The following is a 17,229-nucleotide window of genomic DNA, read 5'->3' on the forward strand; positions in this document are numbered from 1 at the left end:
TGAGAGCTTCTTAGAACTTAGTGTCACCAGTATAGCCAGTATACTTGTGGAACAGAGAGAGCAGCCTGGTATTACAGAAAGATCGCTGAATATGAAGCCAGAATGCCAGGTGTGTCAATTTGCTGTGACACCTGCTTCCCAAGTAAACAGGAATATCTCCTGTGTGTGCACATCCTTTCTTCAGTGGAAAGCCCCAGTTTTAAGATCTGAACTTGTTTTGTGAGGGTTTAGTCAGAGTAAAGAGAGCTGGGTAATATTAAAGTATTGTACCAACAATCAAAGGTAGCCTTATTCCTTCTTTGTTCCTCCCTGTCTTCCAGATGTACCTGCCTGCCGGCCCATCTGTCCATCCATCCATTCATCCACCCATTTATCCAGTCGTTGTTCAGGGCCTGCGGAGCGCCAGCACTATGCTGACTGTGGGGCTACAGTAGAGGAGAAAGACAGGTCTGGTCCTTGCTACCTTTTAGCTTACAGTCTAGTAGCAGAGTTCAATACATATAAAAATAATAACAAGTATATGAAAAATTAATTATGATAATGGCTCCAAAAGAGGAGTACAAGGGCTTAGAGGCCATAAATGGATGGTTTTATCTGGCTAGGAGAGTCAGAGATAGCCTCTCAGAGGAAAGGTGAATTGGAGTTAGCCTGGTGAAGCACTGTATCTGTCATGTTCCCAGCTGAGCGAGGACCTGGTGAATTCAAGAAGTAACAGCAAGCCAGTGTGGCTGGGACACCGATACGTGGGAGACACTATAGTGTTCCTGCCTCGGCGTTCACAGCATTGTTTTCCTGACCTGCACTGGGAATTCTGACAAATTCTGCAGTTGCTCAGTCTTCTTCTTCAGAGCTCCCATCTGTCACCAAAGCATCCTTACTGAAACATTCCTGCGTGGTTTCCAATATAGCAGCTGGGCTTATTTTTATTGCTTTAAAGATCGGTTGCCACCTATGCTTCTCCAGGGGATGGAAGAATACCTTGGTCTCATTAGTGGTTTTCATTCATGAAATAAACATTTACTGAGCATGTAACTGGCTTGACTCCTTGTCGTTAGGAGCCTACAGACCTGACAGATAGGAATGAATAAATGAAGATGCTGTGTCAGGGGTGTAAGTGGTGGAAATGGAAGCTTATGGGACCAAATCAGGATCACAGGATATTAAAGGTAGATTTTCAGTTTCCCAGGTGAAGGGTGACATACTGCAGGAGAGAGCATGCACTGTCTCAGGTGTGCTGTGTGTGCTGCTAGAATGTGAGGCTTGTGGTGAAGCGGGGAGGACGAGCTAAGGGAGGTGAGGTTGGAGAAGTGGTTTGAGGTCAGCACTCAGAGGGACTTGCAGGCGATGCTCAGGAGTTCAGATGTTATCCTGAGGTGCATGGAGAATCATTCTGGAGTCGTAGAAGGAGAGAAGCACCATCAGCTATGATCCTGGTGGAGGATGGGTGATGTGGGAGGAGACTGGAGTGTGGGAGGTGAGTAAGGGGGCTATTGCAACTGAACCTGGGAGCTCTATGACTTGGGAGCACATTGTTGGTCCCTTCTGTATTTGAGCTTGGGGAGCAGAGAAGAGACTGCTATAGAATTTCCAGAACTTTTAGGTTCAGAGTTAAGAGTACATGAGATCTATCCAGACTGCCGGTGGAGGGAAGATCCTAAACTGGCAAAAGTGGAAATCCCCATTAGGTCTAAATGCCTGACTGAGATCAGCTTACAGAATCCAGTGAAGAGGTTTTAATCTGAGAAAGCCAATGGGAAACTGATCTATGACCCAACATGTGTTTTGTATTATCCTGAACTCAAAGACCTAGGAATGTAGGATGGAGGCAGAGACCGGGCTGTCACTGACCCTGGTGCTGAAAGCCACAGATGGGGAGTACTAAGAAAGGATCGGGGATAACTTCAAGCCACTCTGGTATGAAGCCATTTGTTTCCTAGGGAAGGAAAAAGAAGAGGGGTTAATGTTTGAGGAGTTGAGAAGCCCCAATGCTTAGGCAAAGAGAAGGGAGCAGATGGATAGATGGGAGTGCATGTTCCAGTACAGAGTGTAACATGCTGTTCAGCTCCTGTGGGATAGCATATAAAGAAATGGTTCAGAATAGGGTGCAGACCTAGCTGGTTTCACATTCTGCCTTTGCCTAAGGACTCACTACCCAAATTGCCTGGGTTAGGGTGGCCAGGACCCTACATTCTTGGCATACCCAATAAGACATGTTGGAGACTACAGAGCCAGAGACAATGGAGGACAGTCTCCGAGCAGGTGGTTGGCAGAATTCAATGGGATGATGCATGTGGAGTGTGTGCCAATAGGAAGCTCTCGATTAGTGTTATCCCTTAAAATGTTGGTGAGCTGTGAAAAGACTGGCCCAGCGATGACATGGTCAGTTATCATAGTCTCTGACTGGTGTTCAATGTTTAGACAAGACTGAATGTCGTGGTGTTGACAGGACCTTGCAGAAACTGTGAGAGAGGAAAGCTAACTCTCAGTTGCTTGTGTATAGCTTTTGCCTTCTTGCACACATTTCATTCCCAGTATATCCCTGGGGCATGTATTCTGCTAGCTCTTGGTAAATTGTTTATAACTCTCTTCCTTCTTATATATAATCAAATGAAGTTATTTCTTGAGCTTAATGTTTGTGGTTTACTTAATTTGAAATAAAGTACAGTAAGCCTTAAGAAATAGGGTATTTGCTTATACATATATTTAGCAAAATTCTTGATAAATAATTCCAGACTAATGAAACTTTAAATCTATATGATATATAAGAGTATTAAAAATGTAGAACTAAAGGATGTTTGAAGATTAGCTCAACTTTCCTGTTTTATATATAAGGAAACCGAGGCAAGAGAAATGAAGATGTTGACTAAAGAATGGTCACAGTTGATGAGTGACAGATGTGGTTCTGGACCTTAGCTCCTGGCCTGTCCAGGAGACCTTGAATCCATCAGGGCATATAGAGGAAACGGAAGGGAATCCGTCTACACTGTTTTTGGGTAAATATCTGTGTTCACTCAAGAATGAACAAATAGAAACACTAACATTCGCAAGGACCCACCGAGGAGATCAGCAGCATAAAGGGAAATAAACAAGGCATGCAAGAACTAGAGGAAGAGCAGGCTTTGGGGAAAAGTTTCCAAGCCTTTACTCACGAGACTGAAATACATTTCAAACATCATCATGTTTGTTCTCTCAGAGAAGTTATAGATGCTCTGAAAGATGAGATGATGAGTCAGCAGACAGAGATGAAAAAGGAGCTAGAGACTTAAAGAACATAAGGAAATAAATCACACAATGCCAGCATCTGAAATTAGCCGGCACTGCAGAGAGGGAGTAAAGAGGAGGATCCACTGCCCATCTCAGAAGGGTCAAGAAAGCAACAGGAAACCCCAGATGTGGATGATGGGCCAGATCGGAGATCAGAACAAATGGAATAGAAGTAATCCTCAATTTTCCTGAACTGAAGAAGACCTGAAGGGTTCATCATGAATCAGGCAAAACTAGCAAACTAGGTAACACTTAAAATAATATCCAGGTGAAGAAATTTTTAAATTTTGAGACTGAAGAGAGGATACATAAGCATCTAGGCAGAAGGAAACTTAAAGTCAAAGGGAAAAAAAAGACTATGCTGGGCTTAGACTTGTCTACAATAGGTTCCAGAAGGCTATAGAGCAGTACCCATCGAGTTTTCAGGGAAGTGGGTTGTGACCCAATAATTTTATACTCAACCAAGTTTCAGTTCACATTTGACAGTAAAGAAATTCATTTCAGTCATGCAAAGACATACCTTGTGTGTAGCTTTAGCTACAGCCATGCACCATTCCTGAGAAAAAAATCACTAAGAGGCGTGTCTGGCCACTGAAAGATAAATCAAAGTAAAAGACCATGAATGGGCAAGTCATCATAGGAAAGGATTGGCCGTGAGAGTGGAACCATTCAAGTATAAAATTATTTCTAAGTAACTGTTGTGATTGTGCTTATAAAATAGAATACAAATGAAACAATTACTGAAAGAAGATAAAACATTAAACCATTATTAATAGAAGCAGGAATAGAATTCCTGCTCAAACCAGAGATCATGTGTATGAACACACTGCACTCCAAAGAGCGATCCAGATGTGAGGGATGAAAGATTTGAGTAGTATGCAGAACACCTGGGACCACTTGTATGGTTATTCCTTTGGGCACTGTCTTTTCCAACGCCCTGGAAAAGACAGGGCATTTGCTTGGCACCTTCATTCTGCAGGGTGGCACACTGCTGGTGGGAATGTAAAATGGTGCACATTCTTTAGAAAACAATTTGGCGGTTCCTCAAAAAATTAAACATCAAGTTACCACGTGACCTAACAATCCTACTCGTAGGTATATACCCAAGAGAACTGAAACATATGTCTATACAAAAGCTTATACATTCCTTTCGTAGCAGTATTATTCATAATAGCAAAATGGAAACAGCCCAAATATCTGTTAATTGATGAATGGATAAGCAAAAGGTGGTATATCCATATAGTGAAGTATTATTCAGCCATAAAAAAACAAAGTACTGATTCATGCTATAACATGGATGAGCCTTGAGAACATTTTAAGTAAAAGACACCAGACACGAAGGCCACATACTTTATGATTCTGTTTATATGAATGTCTAGAAGAAGCAAATCCATAAAGACAGAAAGTAGATGAGTGGCTGCTGGGAGACGGGAGGAATGGGCGTGAGTGCCAATGGATACAGGGTTTCTTCTGGGGGTGATGAAAAGGTTCTGGAATTAGAGTGGTAATGGTTGCCAACTTGGTGAATACACTAGAAACTGCTGAATTCTGCAGAAAAGGGTACATTTTATGGTATGTAAATTAGGTCTCAATTTTTAAAAATAGTTCTTTCCTCATTATTAAATATTAATTGTAGCAAACTAAGAAAACAAAGGTAGACAAAAAAAGCAACCACCCTCTTATTGGTAATATTTGGGGTACATGTATCCAGACATTTTTATGTGTGAGTCTCCACAAGCATGCTCTGCTTTAGCCTCTTGTGAGGGTGTTCATGTAGGAAGGAATGTTTGGCTTCCTATGTGAGTGGAAACAATGGAAACAGTGCACTCTTTGGAGTCAAAAGACCTGGGTTCCTGCTCTGACCACCTCAGGTTTGTGAGCTGGAGAGAGACACTTCATTTCCTTCCTCATCTTTAAAAGGGATTGTAATACTTACTTTGCGATATCTTACCCACCAGAATGGCTAAAATGAGAAAAAGAAAAAGACCCTACCAAGTGCTGGCAAGGTTGTGGAGCAGCCAGGCTGTCAGACCCTGCTGGTGGGTGTGTTAGTTGGTTTAGCCGGAGTTGGAAAACTGGCCTCATCTACCAAAGCTGAACATACACTTGCCTTGTGATCCTGCAGTTCCACTTCTAGGTGTCAGCACAGCAGGAAGGCATACGAGTGTGTGCCAAAGGTGTGCTCAAGAATGTTTATAGCGGCACGTCGGTAATAGCCAGACCGGGAGAGAGTTGTGTGTCTGTCAGTGGTAGGATGGACGAAAGAGGCATGTGGTAAACTCCCACAAGGCAAAACTGTCATCAGGAAGCACCAACGAACACTCATTCAGTGAAAAGGGATGGAGTTTAGACATAATGTTCATTCAGACACAGGTTACATACTGTATGATTGCATTCATACAGAGCCTAGGAGTCAGAGTAGTGGCTGCCGGTGGGAGGCAGGTAGAGAGAGAAGGGCTGCGGTGGGTTCTGGGGCTGGCCGTGCTCTGTCTCTTCGTCTGGGTGCTGCTCACGGGGGATTCACTCTGTGACAGTTCTTTGCCCCGTGTGCTTTTCTGAACACATGTTGCACTTCTATAAAAAGTTTATTTAAAACACTGAAAGAGGAAGCTTCTCAATCACATTGCTCTCACTAAAACTATTGTTAATGAGAATGGAAGTTTTTGTATTGTTGATAAATAAAATAAAATAATTATTTTAACATATTTCATCTTTATCTCTTACTTTGATCATTTGTAGTTTTATAATGTACATAACATGCTGATACATTAGAACATATATTTAATTTACAAATGTATGTGAGAGGTGCTTACTTACTTTTTTATTTTAACTATTGGTAGGGAAGAAACCAAAGGTTTGGCAAGCTATGGCTCTAAGTCATAACAGAAGGGGCAGCCTGAGCAGAGGCCCGGCTGTGGGAAGCAGGTGGCGAGGGGTGAGCCTCAAGCTCCTCGGTCAGCGTCCTTGTTTGGGTTGGTTTCTTGTTGCTGGGGCATGAAGTGTGGGACCCGGAGGTGGTGGTGAAGCTGGAGAGAGGGGCAGGGGCACAGGGGGAGGGGCTTTGGGGCCCACAGGCATCCTTGGCGAGCCACACACATACACAGGGGCTGTGTCAAGGGATCCTTTTCCCCAGATTAAACTCTGGGGTTTTCTCTGTGGTTCTTATGTCAAGGTTCTTTTTTCTTTTCTTTCTCTCTACTTCCCCCATGTGCAAAACCTTGTTGCTACCCTGTTGTGCTGTCACCCTTTTGCTCCCATTGGTCAGAAAACAAATGTTCTGTATCTGACTCCCCAGCAGCTGGGGTTACCTGGACATCCTCCTTTCTCTCAAGCTCAGGTCCATGTACCTCCCTGCAAGACCTCTCCTCTCCCACGTTCAGCTCCCCTCCTTGCTTTCAGCTGTCCTAGCTCCAGACCCTTCATCAGAAAGGGCCAGCTCTTTGTGTGGGTTATGCTTGGCCATGAGAGGATGGGGTGAGGGAATATGAAGAGATGACAATTACTGGGCAACCAGCTGCCACCCTCCATCCTTTCCCCCTGCAATTCTTGCTCCCTGAGATCCTGCCCTCCCCATTTGGTACCTCTTCTAAGAATGCTTTTCAGCCTTCCCCTGCTCACTGGAGCTCGCCTTCCTTTAAACCTTTGTGGCATGTGTTTTGACCCCCTCTCCTGGCCCTGGCCACATTCTGCATTGCATTCTGCTTTTTTGATTTACCCTGTCCTTCCTGCCTTACCTTCTTGACTAGACTTTAAGCTCTTTTAAGGTGGGAAATGTGTCTTGCTTATTATTGTATCCCATGCAGTGCCTTGCTTAATATCTTACAATAGGTGCTCGGAAAGCAACATGGAATCTTTCAGGTCTCCCAGCATCCATCCCCTTTGCAGCCATGGCCCTCAGGTCTTGATATAACATAAAAGAATATGGAAAGAGGCAGAGAGTGTAGGAGGTTCTGTTCAGGTAGGAGCAGTTACAAAAATGTTAAAAGCTGAAGTATTATAATATTTTTGAGACTTTCTTGTAGCCTTACCCTTCTGTCAACCTGTTATCACAAAAGAGGCAGAAGGTGAAGTTTCTGATGCTTTTCTGGCAGGGCCCCAGTCTTCCTTGATATTTCGTGATTAACTACAGGACAAGTAATTCATGTAGTGCTTAGAAGAAGCAAGTTCCCCAAAACTTACTTATCAGCGGGATCGGTTTCCCTAAGGAGAACACTGGAAACAACTGTTGGCTTAAGGTAAGGATGAGAAAAAAAAGAGACTCAGATAAGTAATTACCCTGAGGTCACACTGCACACAGGTAGCAGAGTTGAGATTTGACTTGGGGTCAGTCTAGTTCCTCTCTACTGTCTGTGCTTTCAGTCTGATTAGAACTGAATTCCATGAGAGGGGCTGCATCTGCCTACCTGCTGCCTGTGCCCTTGCTGGGGCTGCCGATCTCCCTGATCCCCGGGGATCTGGGCAGAATTGCTCCCAGTACAAGCAGCTGGCAGAGGACTGCCTCTCCCCTGTCATCACCGGAGGTGGGGGGGGGGGGCACAGGGCAGAGAATCTGCTCCCCACTTCGCAGCAGGAAGGTCATGGTTTGCCAGCTCCTTTTGTTTGGGCCCCTTGAGCAAAGGCTGTCAGGTTGTTCAGGGCCACAGGCTTGCTACTGCTGCAGCTCGAGTAGCTTGGCACGAACGGGGTGTGAGAGCCTGCGCCCTTCAGCAGTCAAAGTCAAAGGACAGCTCATTTGCAGGGACAGCCTCACACTCAGAGCAGGGGATCCTGTGAGGCAGGATGGATGGAGAGGATGCATAAGGGCTTTAATTTATAGGGAGAGAACTAGCTAAGGGATGAGAGTACAGTGTACCAGAGGCTTTCTGGAACTGAAAACAGGGCTTTTGAATTTAAAAATCAATACAAGAACTGAAATGAGTGGTTTGGAAGGTCAAATAGAAGAAATGCCTCACAACCCAGAATAGTAACAAAAAGAAGTGGAAATAATGAATTAAAAGGTGAGGTACTTGGAGACCTTGTCCAGGGGACCTGGCATGGGAATAACGGGAGTTTCAGAGGAGAGAAAGGAATAGATGGAGGAGTCACTGAAGAAAATTTCACTGAATTGAAGAAAGATTTGATTCTTTAGATTAAACGGATTCTTAAAGCTCACACTGAGACCAATACTAAGACCTGTTTTCTAGTAAATTTCCTAAACTCCAAGAAGAAAGAGAAAAAAATCTTAAAATTTTGTTGGAAGGAAGAACAGGTTGTTTTCAAAGAAAAGAGAATCAGACTCTCGCTGGTCTTCCCGTGTGCAACCCTGAGGCCGGAAGACATTGGATTGGCATCTCCAGACTGTCAAAGGGAGGGGCTGCAGCCCTCTGTGTACCCAGCCAAGATGTCACTCACAGCTCATTGCAAAAGAACGACATTTAAAACACGGGAGGGCACAGAACATGGCATCTATTAAATGCACCTGAGGAAAGTACCCAGTGACCTTCTCTAGCTGAAGGACAAGGCAGAGCAGAGATACTGAGACAGGGAAAGGAGCAGGGAGGAGGGACAGGAGATGACCTATCCCTGTTTACACTGGGATGTGAGACAGCAGAGTGGGCATGGCACCAGCTGCTCCAGTGACATTTTGACACCTGTTCTGGTCTGCACAGCTCTCCTTCCTTGTCTGGAAGCCATGTCTAAGGGGCTGGATGGGGAAGGGGCTGGAAGATGGACGGCACACTCTCATCACAGAGCATGCTCCCCCACACACAGCACCTGGGATTCTCAGTGGGTTGGGTGCCTTTAAGTGCCCCCTCGTTTCCTCACACCCAACTTTCTGCACAACCTTGTCTCCCAATCTTACCCTGTGAGGGCCATGGCCCTGACCACTTAGGAATGGATTGGTATGCAAGAGAGTGGGGGATGGGTGGAAGGGGAGGAAGCAAATGGAAAGCAAGGACCAGGCATGATCACATGGGTGATTACTGGTTGGGTGTGTTGAAGGGCAGTCTTTAGGGAGCCTGGGAAGGGAAGTGGCAAGTCTCACCCACATTTATTTATTTATTTATTTATTTATTTATTTATATATTTTTATTGATTTCAGAGATGAAGGGAGAGGGAGATAGAGATAAAAACATTGAAGTTGAGAGAGACTCATTGATTGGCTGCCTCCTGCATGCACCACACTGGGGATTGAGCCTGCAACCTGGGCGTGTGCCTTGACCAAGGATTGAACCTTGACCTCCTGGTTCATAAGTCAATGTTCAACCACGGAGCCACTCCGGTGGGCCAAGTCTCACCCACTTTTAGCTGAAGCTCCTCTGGGATGGATCCACCTGGGTCTTGCCTGATCTGAACCTGAACCTGAGCCCAGTGCATTAGCCCCAGGTATTTGTGCCAATTCTCCCTCCTTCCCCCTCTCCCCTGTACTGCAGGGATGTTTGCACCTGCCAGAGCACCTTCTCTCCTTGAAGTCCTTTTGTGCAGTTCTTGAGCCTTTTTTTTTGCAGGTGGCTGGGGGTGCTGATGGGGTGGCTTAAGCATTGCAATCTTGCTGTAATCTTGCCCCTTTTTGCAGCAGGCTGGGGGAGTAGTTCATTTTTATTGCGAACACAACAGACTCTGCTGGGAGCTGTGCTGGGAACTGTGGAGAAAATAACATTTGAGCCCTTACACTGTGATCAACACTCCACAGAGGTGGCCTCAGCTCAGGAATGTAAGACATGTAAAGCTCTTAGATAGGTGTCTGGCCCCCGCCAGTTCTCCCGAGGGCCAGCTGGGGCTGTTACTTTATGCTCCCATGAGGTGAGTACAGTCCCAGATCCCCTACAGAGGGGGAAATGGAAGCTTACAGGTGCTTGCAAGTGTCATGTAGGTGGTAGGTGGCTGTGCCAGGATTCAAATCCAGAACTGTTAGATTTACAAGTCTTATCTCTGAGGTTAAATGAGATAGGTGTGACTTCTGGTTTAGCAGGGAGATGCCCAGAGAAAGCAATTCTGCCATAGTGACAAGTGTTACAGTAGGCTAAATGGAGGGTGCACAAAGGAGAGGCCCTTGACCCACACCCAAAGGATGGAGGAGAAGAGACAAGTATTCCACGCCGAGTCCTCGGTGTGATCAACGTTGCTTCCCCGTCCCCCAGGGGATACGCCTCAGTCTCCTTTGGGTTTCACTGAGGAGGCACTAGTTTAGTGGTCTGAGCACATGCTCAGTGATTAATCAATGAGGGCAGGGGTGTGTCTACTCCTTCCAGCCAGATTCCTGGGATCTTTCATTGGGAAAGACCCCTCCTCTTCCAAGTACCATGTGACCTGAGTCCCTGTCACTGCCTTATGAATCTCCCAGCCTTCTTGGGGACACATGCACACGGCCTGGGTTAGCTCTGTGCTGCCCAGCTATCTCCACTCCTGTCCCTCCAGTGAGCACATTCGGCTGTCCCATTGGACTGCTTCATTGCAGTTACACATAAAGGAATGAAGCACCATTATAAGATTATGATTGAAAACTAAGCTAAATAAACCCCACCGTTGCCTTCCACCCCCACAAATCAAACTGTGTTAGTTTGCCTATTTCCCTTCCAGTCCTTGTCCACAGGGCAAGAGGGTTTTTATATACAGTTGTGCCTCTTGCCTCTTGCTTCCCTTTCACAGTTGGAAATGAGAGTTATCAGTTAGGGAACGGCCACCAGGTGGCGCCACAACACCAGACATCTGACTCCAACGACCTAAGTCTGTAATACCTAGTGGTGAGCCATCCTTGAAGTGCTTGTCTATGGAAGTTTATTTTCTTTCTTTTTTTTAAATACTTCTTTATTGATTTCAGAGAGGAAGGGAGAGGGAGAAAGAGATAGAAACATCAATGATGAGAGAGAATCATTGATCGGCTGCCTCCTGCACGCCCCCCGCTGGGGACCGAGGCCACAACCCGGGCATGTGCCCCTGGCCGGAATCGAACCTCGGGCCCCTCAGTCTGCAGGCCAACGCTCCATCCACTGAGCCAAACCAGCTAGGGCTGGAAGTTTATTTTCAATTTTCTCTTTAAATGCTATGCTTCTCATAAATGTTTATCATAATAATTAAAAAAATAGAACAGGTATACAAAAAGTAGAAAGTAAAAGTGTCATACAATGACACCTTTAAGAAGCAATGATATAAACAATTGAATAGATATCCTCTGTACTAGTATGTGTGTTCACAGTATGCATAAATATTTAAAAACATGTCCAAATGTCATATTCTCAGTGAAGGTTTCTCAGACGCCCCCACCCCCTTCAAAATTGTAACTGTCCCCTTCCCACTTTCCATATCCCCTTTTCCTGCTTTGCTTTTTTCTCTTATCTATCACCAGCCAACATACCATGTATTTTACTGAATGCTTTATTTTTATTTGTCATCTGTTTACTCCAGAATGTACAGGGGAACTTCTGGCTTTTTCTTCACTGCTCTGTGCCCAGCACCTGGAACAGTGCCTGACACATACTAGTGTAGATAGAGACATCATCATAGTCTCTTACCTAGACTTTCTGTAACTAGCGTTGAATGAATGAATGTTAATATGTCCTGAATTTGTGGACATCTTTCTCTGTCTGTAAATATTGATCTATCTCATCCTTTTAAACCACTGCTTAGTGTCCCCTTGAATGGACACATTTCACCGCCTGTCCTGAAACACAGCCATGTGGTTTCTCAGTGTTTTCTTGCCTTTTGTAGGTGGTGTGGCAGTCAGAGATCTTCCTGGAACATACCACCTGGTTGCCAGTCTGATGATTTCCTTGCTTTGCTCAGATCCTGGGCTTAGTGCTTTACACACAACCGTTCATGTAATCCTCATACCATAAACCTCACACCTGTGAAAGGTGCCGCTCTTAGCTTCTCTCTTTGTAGGTGACAAGCCCCTGCCCAAGACCACATGTCTGCCGAGCGTTGAGCCATAGCTCTTGGAGGGGGATTCATCTTCTTTTATTTTTTTAATCCACACCTGAGGATATGGTTTTACTGATTTTATGGAGAGAGGAAGAAAGAGAGAGAGAGAGAGAGAGAGAGAGAGAGAGAGAGAGAGAGAGAGAGAGAGAGAAACATTGATAGGTTGCCTCCTGTGTGCCCTGACCGGGGATGGAACCTGCATCCTAGGTATGTGGCTTGACCATGAATCGAACCCAGAACCTTTTGGTGTACAGGATGATTCTCCAACCAGCCAGGGTGGGGGGGGCGTGTTTCTGTATTAAGGATATTACTTCTTCATCTCTCATGTAACATCACAAACACCCTTTCCCCACTTTGTAGATTGTCTTTCATCTTTTTTTTCCCCTTTGTTTTTTTGTCTTTTCTTTCATCTTTTTAATAATATCTCTTCCTAGTCAGGAGTTTTAATTTTTAATGTAGTTAAACCTGCCAATAGTTTCTTTTGTTTTCTGGCTTTTGTTTCACCCTAGAGAGGACTTCTTCACCCCAAGATTATTAAAAAGTGATTTGTGTATCCACTAGTATTTTTGTGAGGATTTTTTGTTTAAATCTTTAATCCATCAAAAATTTATTCTTCTGTATAATACTAGAGGCCCAGTGCACGACATTTGTGCACTTGGGGGGCCAGGGCGGGGGCGGTCCCTCAGCCTGGCCTGTGCCCTTGCAGTCTGGGAGCCGTCAATCAGACATCCTTAGCGCAGCTCTCCTGCCACCACTGCTGTGCTTGCCAGCCGTCAGCTTGGCTTCTGGCTGAGCGGTGTTCCCCCTGTGGGAGCACTCTGACCACCAGGGGGCAGTTCCTGCACTGAGCATCTGCCCCCTGGTGGTCAGTGTGTGTCATGGCAACCGGTCGTTCCACAGTTTGGTCAATTTGCATATTACCCTTTTATTATATAGGATGGGGTAAAATTTTAAACTAATGTCCCCCTCAAGTGAATAGTAGATTGTTTCACCAACATTTATTGCCTAGTGCCTTCTTCCTCACTGTTTGAAATGCCGTCTTGGTCAGATATTAATTCTCATGTATCCTGGGTCCTGTGTTGTGGACTGCTCTGTCCTGCTGATCTGTTCATCTCTTCCACGGCGCTTCCTGGCAGGACAGTCCCCTTCTCATCATGCTGATTTTTTGAAAACTTCTTAGCTCTTAATGATTCTTCCAGATGGAAGTTTAAATAAATGTGTTGAATGCCAAAATGAATTCCCTTAGGATTTAGAATGAGCTTACATTTTATACATATATCAGCTGGGGAGAATTGATGTCTTTACAATATTCTTCCTTATTAAGAGAAGTGAAATAGCTCTCCTTTGATTTCAAACTCCTTTTTTTTTTGTTCTTTTAGTAAAATTTCATAATTTGCCTCAAATGAAATTTGTACATTTCTTAAAATATATATATGTAGGCTCTTGTGCCAGTACATTTTTGCCATTTATTGTTTGGATAGAAGAAACAGTTGATTTTATGGCCAGATGTCTAACACCTATAGCATTTTCCTTAACCCAGTTCCATTCTGGTTTGTTGATGTCATCCTTTCTTGTATTTTAACACTGCATCAGATTTCTTGTTCTTGTTTTTTATTTCTTTGGTCATTTTAACAAGATTTGAAAAGGGGAAGGCGAATGTGTTGACCCAGTTTATGGTTTTGAAAGCAAAATCTATTTTTATAGTTTGATGTGAAAATGTCATTTTCTCTGTCCACCCCTGACAAGCAGCAGTGTCCAGGAACGTGCAGGCCAGGCAGGCACACTTAGGGGTACATGTGGGAGTCAGAGAAAGCTGAGCCCAGGCAGGGCCCTGCTCCCCTTGGGATCTCACAGCAGCAAGTGGGGAGAAAAGAGGGCCTTTAACAGGTGTGTGACCTTTTGGCACTTAGTGATGCTCCTAAAGGCTGTGGCCCAGTTAATGACCTGGACCGCTACCAGTCAGACCAGCTACTAGGTGTACCGGTTAATAATGCGGATTCTGTAATCAATAGAAACACGATAATTTCAAGAGAAACATCAAAAGTGCTTTATTCAAAGTAATGTCCATTGCTAGCTACACATTTCCCCCACCTTTCAGGTAATTTGTGGATACCGTCCCAATAGAACTTTTCTTATTTTGAGGCAGACCATTCAGAGACCTAATTTTCTACTTCTTCATACATTTTGAAGTGCTGCTCAGAAAGTGCATGTGCCATCGATCGGAACAAGTGGTAATCTGAAGGAGCAAGGTCTGGTGAATACGGCGGGTGGGTTAATACTTCCCAGGCAAGATCTTTTAACGTGTCTTTAACTGGTTTTGAAGTGCGTGATGGTGTGTTATCATGAAGCAAAATTACTTTGCCGTGTCTTCTGACCCATTCTGGTCCTTTCACGATCAAAGCGTGGTTCAAATTGATTATTTGTTGTTGGTAGCAATCAGTATTAAAAGTTTCATCTGGTTTTAGAAGCTCATAATACACTACACCTTCCTGATCCCACCAAACGCAGAGCATTGTCTTCTTTCCGAAGCCATTTGGCCTTGCAGTCGATGTTGATGGTTGACCTGGATCAACCCATGATTTGGTGCACTTGGGATTCTCAAAATAAATCCACTTTTCATCGCCAGTCACAATTCGATGCAAAAAAAGACTTTCTTTGGTGCCGTTGAAGCAACATTTTACTGATGACTTTTCGGTTTTCCATTTGTCTTTCATTCAATTGATGTGGCACCCATTTTCCTTCCTTTAAAATCTTTCCCATTACTTGTAAATGATCGGAAATTATTTGCTGAGCAACGTTTAATCTTTCTGCAAGTTGTTTTTGAGTTTGACATGCATCTTCATCCAATAATGCTTATAATTGTTGGTCTTCAAACTTTTTGGTTGACCTAGATGTTCTTTGTCTTTCACATTGAAATCATCATTTTTAAAGCATTTAAACCAGTGTTCACAAGTATCTTTGAGATGGAGCATGTTCACCATAAGCTTCCCGAAGTATACGATAACTTTCAGCAGCACTTTTCTTCAAAATAAAGTAATGAATTAAAACTTCCCGCAAATGCTCTTTTTTTGGCATGAAATTCCATATTTTAAGCGTAAAAATGTCTATGATGTTAACACCTTCAGCAAATTTGACATATGAAGTTTTGAAGCTTGCTGTCAATACAACAAAATAGCATACATATCAAATCGCATATATATCAGCATACTCCATCTATGGAAAAAAATCCACATTATTAGCTGGCACACCTAGTAAGTCTTCTGCCTGTGGCAGGAACTTGGAGGGAGAGAGGGAGTAAATCGTTTCCTGTCCCCATCCTCTGTCCACCAAGACAGTGCAGTTTGGCCCACATGTCACCCATGTGAAATACCTGAACCTCGACACCCGAGCTGTAACTCTCCAACAATGGTTTGTACAGGAAAGGGCGAGCCCTCTTATAGGCCTGGTTGTAGAGATTCTGTTGGGGGTGGGGAGCAGAGTGGGATGTAAGGATGTGGAATCCCTTTTTATTTTTATTTACTTATTTTTTTAAACTATATCAATGATATACTGTCTACTTTTTTTTAAAAATATATTTTATTGATTTTTCACAGAGAGGAAGAGAGAGGGATAGAGAATTAGAAACATCAATCAGCTGCCTCTTGCACAACCCCTACTGGGGATGTGCCCGCAACCAAGGTACATGCCCTTGACCGGAATCGAACCTGAGACCTTTCAGTCCGCAGGCCGACGCTCTATCCACTGAGCCAAACCGGTTTCGGCTGGAATCCCTTTTTAAATTTTTAAACTTTTTATTTTGAAACTACAGGCCCGATGCACAAAATTTGTGCAAGGGACTTGGCCCTCGCAGCCCCGGCTTCATCTGGAAGGTCATCCAGAAGGATGTCCAGAAGGTTGTTCAGCTGTCTGGTCTAATTAGCATATTATGCTTTTATTATTATAGACTCGAGGCCCAGTGCATGATTGAATCATGCACGTGTAGGGTCCCCTACACGCTTTCAGTTTCGATCGCAGGGGAGCTGGGTGCCTGTCTGCTGGTGCACCAGGCCTTTCAGAAGCCTCTGGCGCGGCGGAGGCTTCTGAAAGGCCTGGTGCCTGAGCAGACAGGCACCCAGCTCCCCCGCTTTTGATGGTCCCCGGTGGGACGTGAGCTCGCTGCCCCAGAGGCCCCTTCTGTGCCACAGCATAGCCATGGCGCAGATGCTGAGCCCGAGCCGCCGCTGGTGACGCGAGCTCAGCGTCCCGCCGGCCCAATCGGCCACCCCGAGTCCCACCCCCCCGTGCCTCCTGGCCAATCACGGGCATAGCGAAGGTACGGTCAATTTGCATATTTGTCTATTATTAGGTAGGATAATTTTACACTTACAGATAGCTAATAGAAATTCACATATACCCTTCACCCAACTTACATGTTAACAGCTTACATAACCACAGTACAGCTATCAAATTAACATTGGTGCAATACTGTGAACTAAACTGTCGACCTTTTTCAAATGTCACCAGTGTCCCCCTAACGTTTTTTTCCTGTTCCAGGATTCAGTCCAGGATTCCTCCCTGCAGTTAGTTGTTGAGTCTCATGAGTCTCCCAGTCTGTGACAGTTTCCTCGTCTGCCCAGAAGGTCACACCAGATCCTCATTGGATGAAATTTATGGTCTTATTTTTGTGCTTCTGTTTCACATACGTTAAAAGCGTCTCATCCAGGAGACTTCATCGAGCCCTGGGTGTTGTTACAGGTGCCCGGCTGGCTGGTACTCTTGTGGAAACCAGCTTCTCCTGCCTCCCCAGGCTGCCCTCCTCCAGGGCAGGTCTGCATAGTGCCACCGTTCTTTCTCCAGGGGCAGGGGAAGCAGCTAACCAGCCCACCCTTGCCATCTTCTCTGAGGCTTGCTTTGTCAGATGTCCTCCTCTCTTTCTCGTGCATTGTTAATATTTTGCGTTGTTAATATAACTCATTGTGCTTGAGAACATGCCCAGGAGTGCCCAGAAAACCCTGCCTGTGTCTCTTGCCTTCCCTTTTCTGCCCAGCAGGCCGGGGGGAGTCAGGAACTTCTCTCCCCTTGCAA

General features: G+C 44.8%; 1 protein-coding gene across 3 annotated transcripts in view; it reads left to right on the forward strand.

Moving 5' to 3' along the window:
• The window catches only part of RALGPS1 (Ral GEF with PH domain and SH3 binding motif 1), a 222,463-nt gene that overhangs the window by 7,908 nt on the left and 197,326 nt on the right, over positions 1–17,229 (forward strand). The window contains exon 4 of one of the 3 annotated variants that reach the window (XM_054727689.1): positions 321–447. The exons of 1 other annotated variant lie outside the window; for it this stretch is intronic. The gene's annotated coding sequence lies outside the window, so the exon portion shown is untranslated. Of the gene's footprint in view, positions 1–320; positions 448–7,370; positions 7,500–17,229 lie in introns of those variants that run through there. One more of the 3 variants, XM_054727691.1, reaches the window with a different exon arrangement.

The sequence above is a fragment of the Eptesicus fuscus genome, chromosome 15 (assembly GCF_027574615.1).
Source record: "Eptesicus fuscus isolate TK198812 chromosome 15, DD_ASM_mEF_20220401, whole genome shotgun sequence".
In the NCBI taxonomy this organism is placed as follows: Eukaryota; Metazoa; Chordata; class Mammalia; order Chiroptera; family Vespertilionidae; genus Eptesicus; species Eptesicus fuscus.